At 32.9% G+C, this 9,250-nt stretch overlaps 1 pseudogene; it reads left to right on the top strand.

Moving 5' to 3' along the window:
* Positions 1 to 4,799: 4,799 nt before the first annotated feature.
* Positions 4,800 to 7,754, top strand: LOC120177894 (annotated as a pseudogene).
* Positions 7,755 to 9,250: the final 1,496 nt, after the last annotated feature.

Below are 9,250 nucleotides of genomic sequence, written 5' to 3'. Positions count from 1 at the left end.
GTTGTTATCAAGATTCAAGGTTAGTTAGGTTTCTGTTATTTGAGTAGTTTTAGATGGTTGTATTGTATAAATACTGATGTTGGCTTGGTCACTACAACAAATTTTCTTATTAGTGACATCTAGGTTATTGTCACTAAAACATTAATTTACTTCGTTAATTGTATTTTGTGACGTAAAAATTGATTTCACGACGATTGTCACCCTAAGTATGTCACTAAATATCAAAAGTGATTATGTATATGTTTTCGTCATGTATTGTTAAACATATAGTGACGCTAAAAAACACAATAATTTGTATTCAGCGACAATTAATTTTGTCATCAAATGATGTACATTTTTGTCATTGATAAATCATATCGTCGCCAATAACACAATAATTTTATTGTATGTGTGACGAAAAGAAAATTGTCACATTGTTAGTGATGTAGTATATCGTCACCTAATAGTAGTATGAATGACGTTTATATATAACATCACTTCATAATTAATATTCGATGACAACTAATTATGTCACATTTTGTTATTGATGATATATACCGTCACAAATAATAGATTAAAATCAACCTATATGTGACAAAAGAGAAATTGTATTATTTTAAGTGACATAATATAAATGTTATCTAATAATATTATGAATGACGTTTATGCATAACGTCATTTTATAATTTATATTATATGACATTTAGTTACGTCATTAAATTATATAAGATTTTGTTATTGATAATTTATATTATCACGAATAATGCATTAAAATCAACCTATAGGTAACGAAAGAGATATTGTCACATTTTTAATGACATAATATATCGTTGCCTAATAATATTATGAATGAAGATTATGCATAATGTCACCATATATAATTGTCACAAATATAGTGGCAAAACAGAAAATTGTTACATTTTTATTTTAAAAAAAGTTACATTTTTAATGACAATATATATTAAAATAAAAATTATTTATGCACATCTAAATAAAAAATAAAATAGTTCACTTATTGCAAAGTAATAAAATTTAAACATATTTCACTAAAAAAACCATAATAATTCCGTTTCTATAAATTTAAAAATGTTTAAATGTTTACAAAAAAAAGACATAATATGATTTGCGGAATAACTTGTGGAAATCTCAATAATGCCTTGTGTCGCTAATGATTATGTTGATGATGAGTTCGTGGTATCATTTGAAGTTATAAAATAAATAACATTAGTTATCACAATTAATATTATATAATAATTTTTGTTTGATTAACTATATTGTTTATCTGAAAATTGAAGTGATGACACTTAAATTCCAGCAGCTAACAAAGCAGATCTCATAGCCTCCATTTGAGTTTGAATCAATTCAAAATTCGACTTAGTCATTAAGTTCATCTTTTTTATTCTTCAAACGCTTTTTTAACTTGATTGTATCTACACTTGAATTTTTTTTTTGTTAGGCTTCGGCCCATATCCAAGTCTCGGAATGTGTCCCGATCTCGTACCAAGTACCTCATCCACTCTAATTAATATATAATGTAACCTGGTAGTGAGCACACATAACCCAACTTAAACATTGCAACATATTATAAGATTCTTAAATAAAATAAACAAATGTTAGATATATTACTGCATGTAACACCCCAAATTAGGGTCAAATTAAGAGTTTATGAAATTTTAGCCAAACTTAGGAAGTTGAAGGGAATTGGGGACCAAACCCATAATTTACCCTTTTTCTTTATGTGAAAATTTAACTTTACCTCTCCCCCAATCAGAATCAAAATCCCCAAATTGATTTTTCCCCCAAAGCCTAGCACAGACCATCCTTGATTCGTTCACTCCGACCACTGTCATCATGATCCATCGTCACCCGTCGAACCAGCTTTCCCCGGCGATCAAAACCCACAGTCCGTCAAGGTGTAATTCGCCATTAATCAGCGCGAATCGCCGTTCAAAGCTCCGCCAGGAAACTCAAACCCCGTTGCGGTTTTCGTTGATTTACGGTCGATCCGGTGGTTCTAATGTGACACCCTGAATCGGATCGGGTCACCCACATCGGTCTGAGGGGATTACAATGCATGCACAACAATTGTGCCACAATTAAACATCATAGCAAAGCCACAATCAGGAGTTTTAACATGTTTATTAAGCTTATTTCTCCCTAAAATCATACGAGACTTTGGTACTAGGTTGGTTCCTTCTAATTGGTAAGTTCGTGCCCTGCTTTTGTATGGACTTTGGTTGCTTCAGCTCGTCCACAATTGTGCAGACATACACGATGTCGATAACGTGAATGTCCAAACCGGTCTAATTTTTTATGGGCTTGTGGATATTTTAACCTAAAGGTGAAATACGTTTTTCCTCAAATAGAACATATCTTTTCAAAATATGTTTTGGAATTAGAAGGATAAATATTAAAAAAGTTCCTTTAATCAAAACATTAATTTTGGAAATTGCTTGATTCTCATTAATACTTCATTAGGTCCAAAATTTCCAATTGTTCACAATGTGAACTCCCTATAAATACTGTGTTAACCTACTAGGTTAAATACAATTAAAAACCAATTCAAATGAATTTTTTTCTCTAGTTTTTTGTGATAAACGAAGACAAGGAATAGTTCGTGATCTCGGCAGTTGTACAACTGTGCGTTGATCATCTAGTTGTATCCTAAGAGATAAACGACCAAAGATCTCAAGCACCAAGGAATTGCAGAAAATATGTCTTAAGGAAACTGCATAGTTGTAGGTCTCAACTCGGTTCCAATCGTTGATTCTATACTCCTTTTGATTATTAAATAGAATAATTTTCCATGTTATTAATCGTTTTGTTTTATTCTTGTTTCATGTACAAGAACTTTGCGACGAGATCCTACCGAGGTGTTGATCGTCCTTTGCCTCAATTTGTCGAATCACCATGGAAAGAATTTACGAATATGTTTCTTGGTTGTATTTGATTTTGTCGCTATATACCAATTATTTGGTATTGCACGCGTAGAAGGTGACAAGCCACCTTGCTACAAATTAATGTATTTTATTCATTTTGTGTTAATTATTATTTCGTTGTATCGTGTCGGATTGTTATACCTCTAACAATCTTAAGACTGATTTCTATCTTCTACATTTCTAGGAAAAATAAATCCGAGATGATTCAAAAATCTTGAAAAAATTGAGATAAACAAATAAATTTGTTTTCGAGATTTATCATGTCGTTTTAACGGGTTTGCTTAATTTCAAAGTGGACGAATCTATTTAATAGAAATTGTCGTTAAAGTAACATTGGTTACTAAGTTTGAAACATTATTTCTGTTCGATAATAAAAAAAACAAAAATAAGTGAGGTTGATTTGAATATGTACAATGCTTAGTTCCTTTCGATCATTGGATTATGAAAATTAAAATCAAATGATTAGTTCCTTTTGATTATTAGATTTGATAAAATTAAATGATTAATTCCTTTTTATTTATGTTTGTTAATTAACAAAATCGAGTTGTTGTGATATACAAGTTTATTGTAATCATGGTGCCATTTAGTGTTATGAAACAGGATGAATGGTCAAACTGGTCAAATTAATGATATTTAAATCTATTTAATTGATTCTAGAATTGATTTAATAGATTAAATTATCCGTTGAAAAAAAATTAAAAATTTACTAATTAAAAACTTTAATAGTTAAGAGATTTATTATTCTTTTGTAGAATTTTAGATTCGAATATTAGCGGGGTATACATATTCATTACTAATTAATTGAGTGTTTTTTGAACATATACTCAATTGTATTAACCTAGATTTATCAAAAGCTACTTAAATTATCAATCCTTTGAATTAGATTTTTAATTTTTTTAATTATTTAGAGAACTTTTGATTTTATTTAGATATCTATTTATATTATTTTTAAATTATGAAAATGATTTTTTGATTATTTTTTTTAAATTGAGATTGGACCACTAAATTTATTTTAAAAATATAAAGAAAAGCAGTAGATTTAATTTATCTTTTTTTTCTCTATCATTTTTTTCATATTAATTTAGTATTCGAAGTTGCTTAAGTGTATCAATGTTTAAAATATTTACTATTGTTTAAGGTTTTAAGTTCGTATTTAGGGTTTGTGGTTTAGAGACTAAAATTATGATATAAGATTTAGAGTTTATAATTTAAATTTTAAGGGTAGAGTATATAATGATACAATTAAACAACTTTAAGTAATAAATTGATATAAAAAAAAGATAAAAATGAAAATGATATATTATATCTATTACACAGATAAAAGTGACCTTAATCTAAAAATATAATATTGTATCCTATTAGATTAATACACAGCTAATTGTATAATTTAGTTTGATAATATTTCTTTAATATTTTAAAATAAATATAAAATAATATCTATTTAAAAATAATTATCAATCATTTAAACACTGATATTTTGATATCATAATATTTGAATATAATACCTTATAAAATAATAACAAATTGTTTATCATCGATCAACCTACTCGGGCTAGTTTGATGCTGACATTATTGATTTAAGTGGTTGATCCAATCCGATATTTACAGGTGAGAAAGAGGAGTGGGGTCCAAACTCCAAAGAAAAAGGCTAATGTCGGGTGGGTGAAGGGGCATGGCGGAGCTTCGACGGAAAGACAAAGCACTGGGCAAACGCCGTCTCTTTAAGCTTTTGCGCACACAAACACACTGTCACTAATGCAGAGGGAGATAGAGAACAACGCAGAAAATGAAAAGTTTCAGTGCTTATAGAGAGAGAAAGGTGAAAAATAAAAGAAACGAAAACTTGTTTACGAGAATGTGAAAGATTTCTCGTCTCTCACTTTAATTTTTTTTAAAGCCATCGGAATTTGCGATTAGAAAAGATCATGGTAAGTGAATGTTCCAACGACGACGGCTCCGATCAGCAGAGCGAGCGGTGCGGGAGCTATAATTTGAGCGCCGACGTCAGCGAGTCCGAGAGTTGCAGCAGCTTCTCGTGTCGGCGTTTCGATGGAGAAGGCTGTTCGAGTTCGATGACGTCATCCCCGAGGTTAATTGGTGCCGGAGGGTTCGGCTTTCAGGTGCCGGTGATTGGTGGGAAGGATGTCGTGATTTGGGACGACGACGAGGAGAAGATTGAGAAACGTGACACCGATTTGTCCGGTATTTCCGGTTTATTCATTTTTTCTGCATTATAATTAGAATAAAATCTTTCAAAGTGGTTTGTATATTTCTTCTCGGATCGATTTTGCTTGTTTCTAGTTTTATCCTTAAAAAATAATAAATCAAATCTTAAAAAATAACAAAAAATCCAAGTATGGATGAAAAATAAAGGAAAATTTACACCTGCTAAATCATTTTGTATCATATCATGCTTTAATTCTGCATTTATTTTATATTTATAAAGGAATTTTGGGTCAATTAAGCATTTACCTGGGTTTTGCAATGTTTTCAATATCATGTAGGAGTTGAGATGATGAAGGAGAGATTTGTTAAGCTTCTTTTAGGAGAAGACATGTCTGGAGGTGGGAAAGGAGTGTGTACCGCACTCGCCATTTCGAATGCGATCACGAATCTCTCCGGTTAGCTCGGTTTTGGTCATAATTCCTTGTGTTATGTATATATCTGCATTTTGTGTAACTTTCTTTTAAGCTAACTGGCTGTTCTTCTTTGCAATGGCAGCCACCGTGTTCGGTGAGCTATGGAGATTAGAGCCGTTAGCACCGCAGAAGAAGGCAATGTGGAGGAGGGAAATGGACTGGCTCTTGTGTGTGAGCGATTCGATCGTCGAACTTGTACCGTCAATACAACAATTCCCAGGGGGAGGGACATATGAAGTCATGGTGACAAGGCCAAGGTCGGATTTGTACATAAGCCTTCCGGCCCTTAAGAAGCTCGATGCGATTTTGATTGCCATGCTTGAGGGGTTTTGGGAGCCGGAGTTTTGGTATGTCGATAGCAGGATAGTCGTGGGTGACGGTGGTGATTCTGGTGTTTATTCTTCATCTGTTTCTCGAGGGAGGCCCTCTATTAGGCAGGAAGAGAAGTGGTGGTTGCCATGTCCAAAAGTGCCGCCGAATGGTTTGTCGGAGGATACAAGGAAGAAGTTGCAACAGTGTAGGGATAGCACAAACCAAATACTGAAGGCAGCAATGGCGATTAATAACAGTGTGCTCGCTGAGATGGAGATACCTACTGCTTACTTGGAGACATTACCAAAGGTATGTCGGATGTCTCTATGTTTCTCGAGCAGCTGAAGTTTTCGCGGTCATGCCAAAAACCATATGCATTGTTTACGTTTCGGGTGAGATTTCTTAAATGTTAGTATTAGGTAATCAACATTGATCTGTCAAGTTAATGAGCGTCTCTATCAAGAAACCTGTTAACTTAGCGAGGTGCATTTTGATGTAGCTAATTGTCATTGTATGATTTATCTCCACGTTTGCTTGAAGGGTTAACATATTTTCCTTGTCATCAGAATTGAAAAGCTTGTCTGGGAGATATCATCTACCGCTACATAACAGCGGATCAGTTCTCGCCCGAATGTCTCCTCGATTGCCTTGATCTGTCAACCGAACATCACACTCTGGAAACAGCCAACAGGATCGAGGCTGCGGTACATGTTTGGAAGCAGAAAGATCAGTGGAAACACATGAATCACATGAAAGGTAGGCGTTCTTCATGGAGAGGAAAGGTCAAGGGCCTTGTTTCTGACTGTGAAAAGAACAACTTTCTATCTCAAAGAGCTGAGACTCTCTTACATAGCTTGAGGGTTCGTTTTCCCGGCCTCCCGCAGACGGCATTGGATATGAACAAAATTCAATATAACAAGGTACTTTCGCATCGAATCTTTCGTCTTGTCCGCCTAAACATGTGTCCTAATAAATGAGTTATGGTAGCTCCTTGGGAGGAGTAGGACCAACTTATGTTGCTTCCTTTTATCTTTTGCCGATGTGTACCCATCCATGACCTTGGGACCACTGCATTTTAATAGGGGATAATGGGGGGCCTATATCGAGTGAATTTACAAACCACGTTATCTTGTTTTGGTAAATCTCTGACGTGAAAGGTGAACCTTCCCCTACTTGATGGGTACATTTTGTAAGCAGTGGTTCCCCACCGTTACTCGATTCGTGATTCGGATCGACCTCATTGTTTTACGTTACATAGACCTTATTATCTTTTAATTGCAGGACGTTGGGCAATCAATTCTTGAAAGCTACTCAAGGGTGATGGAGAGTTTGGCCTTCAACATTATGGCAAGGATAGATGATGTCCTATATGTTGATGATGCTGTCAAGCATTGTGCTGAAGCCTAATCGATCACCCTTTTCAGCAGGGGCAGCTTAAGCAGTCGTCCCATACAGAGGCGAATGTCTCCCAGTCCCTTTTCGATTCAGCACACTCCTTACGCCTCTCCGTTCGCGACGACGACCTTTTCTTCAACTCCGATTACCGGAAGTCCTGGAAGGGCAGCTTCATCTTTGAAGAAAAACGGTGTTAAGGAAGAACCTGATCGGATACACGAAAAAACGTATGCGGCAGAGTTCGAGAAGGCGTGGTCGTATACCGGGAACCTCAGCGCAACAAGAGTTTCGGAAAATGCTCCCGAGAGAGACTGAAACCAAAGATTCATAACCATGTGTAAGATGAAGTTAGTTTCATTGGGGTGTCTGGATATGAGAAAATCTAGTATTTGTATATTTCTTTGCATTAGGAATATCAGTTTCAAAGTTCTAATATTTTTAAATCTCCTACTGTGAGCTAATACCGAGTAGTTAGACCTGTAGATTCTTACAACGAGATATCAATATTACAACAACAAATGACGATCCAAAAAATTAATGATACTTTATAAGATCAGATTAATATTTAAATCAAATTCGAATACTTGAAATGGAAGTGTTTTTCGTCTTTTTCATCAGTCGTTTGATCGTTGTTTTTTATTTTTATTTTTATTTTCAAGGTTGGATCTGACAACGTCGCAATTGATCGAGATAACACTTATTTGTAATCATATTGATCTTTCCTGCTATAGACTCTCATATTGAATTTGGATACGCGATTTTGTGTTTGTGAATAGTTTTTCACGATGATCGGCTCTGATTTGTGGTTCTCGAGGGTCTTGTTAGTATCTATTTTTTGTTCAAATATTTTGGTTGAGTTTTTAACTTTTTTCATGTATGATCCTTATATGATCTAAAGTGTTTAGTTTCAATATTATAAAAAAAAAATATTCAAATTATTTATTTAATTTACGATAATAATTGTAAATCTTTATTATAATTTTAGATATTTTTATTTTGTAACAACACTAGTTGTTTATATTAAAAAAATAAGGTAAATTATATCAGTGACCACTCAGCTATAGCTCCTTTTCGTTTTGACCACCACTTTTGAATTCTTATCAATCAAACCACTCACTTATTTAAATGCATTCAATCAGGCCACACAATTAGCTGTTAACAGTTAACAAAAGTGTTGGCGTGGCAATTAATCAAATTAATATAATTACAAATTTAGTCCTTATTACTTACACAATTTATTAACTTGACTATAATATTAAATTAATTCAATATATTTAATCCTCCAATCATTTAAAGACACATGTCATGATATTATTGGAGGCTTTTTTCTTAATTTAATTTATATTTAATTTAAAAAAATTATTCCAATCATATGGTGCCACATGTAACTATCAAGATGGAAGAAAAATAAGTTAATTTAAAGAAGCAGCTGTATAGATTCTAACTAAGGTCTTCAAAGGAAGTAAGCAAGCCTCTACAACTACACCAGCAACAAGTTTCTGCAAAAGACATACCAACATTTATTATTTACCTGATACTATAACGAATGCCAGAAAAAATAAAAACAAAAGTAGCGATAACAACTTAAATTACGTTTTAAGTTTTATTTTATTTTATTTTAAATATTATTTTAACTACATTTTTAAATAAATATAACATGTATTTAATTATTAAATAATAATAATTATTTTGGTGGGTTAAGATTTTTTTATATATATATATTTCGTAATAGGTAGGAATGATAAAAAATATATGAACTCGACGTGCTTTGACCCGACTCAATCCAATAAAGGTGTTTTTTTATAAATAAATAAAAAAGAATTTGGGTTCAGTGTGGACAAGGCATTTTATATAATAGATAGCTTTGAAGCGGAAACTGAGTTTAAGGTGAAAAATTATCAACCTGTCCCAACCTGATATAAATTATTAGTTTACCCCTTATATATAATATATATTTAAAATTTTAAAATTTTTGAAGTATTAAAA

The sequence above is a fragment of the Hibiscus syriacus genome, unplaced genomic scaffold (assembly GCF_006381635.1).
Source record: "Hibiscus syriacus cultivar Baekdansim isolate YM2019G1 unplaced genomic scaffold, ASM638163v2 tig00112343_pilon, whole genome shotgun sequence".
Classification (NCBI taxonomy): Eukaryota; Viridiplantae; Streptophyta; class Magnoliopsida; order Malvales; family Malvaceae; genus Hibiscus; species Hibiscus syriacus.
Note: the sequence above shows the minus strand (reverse complement) of the source record. Positions and strands in the feature narration are given on the sequence as shown.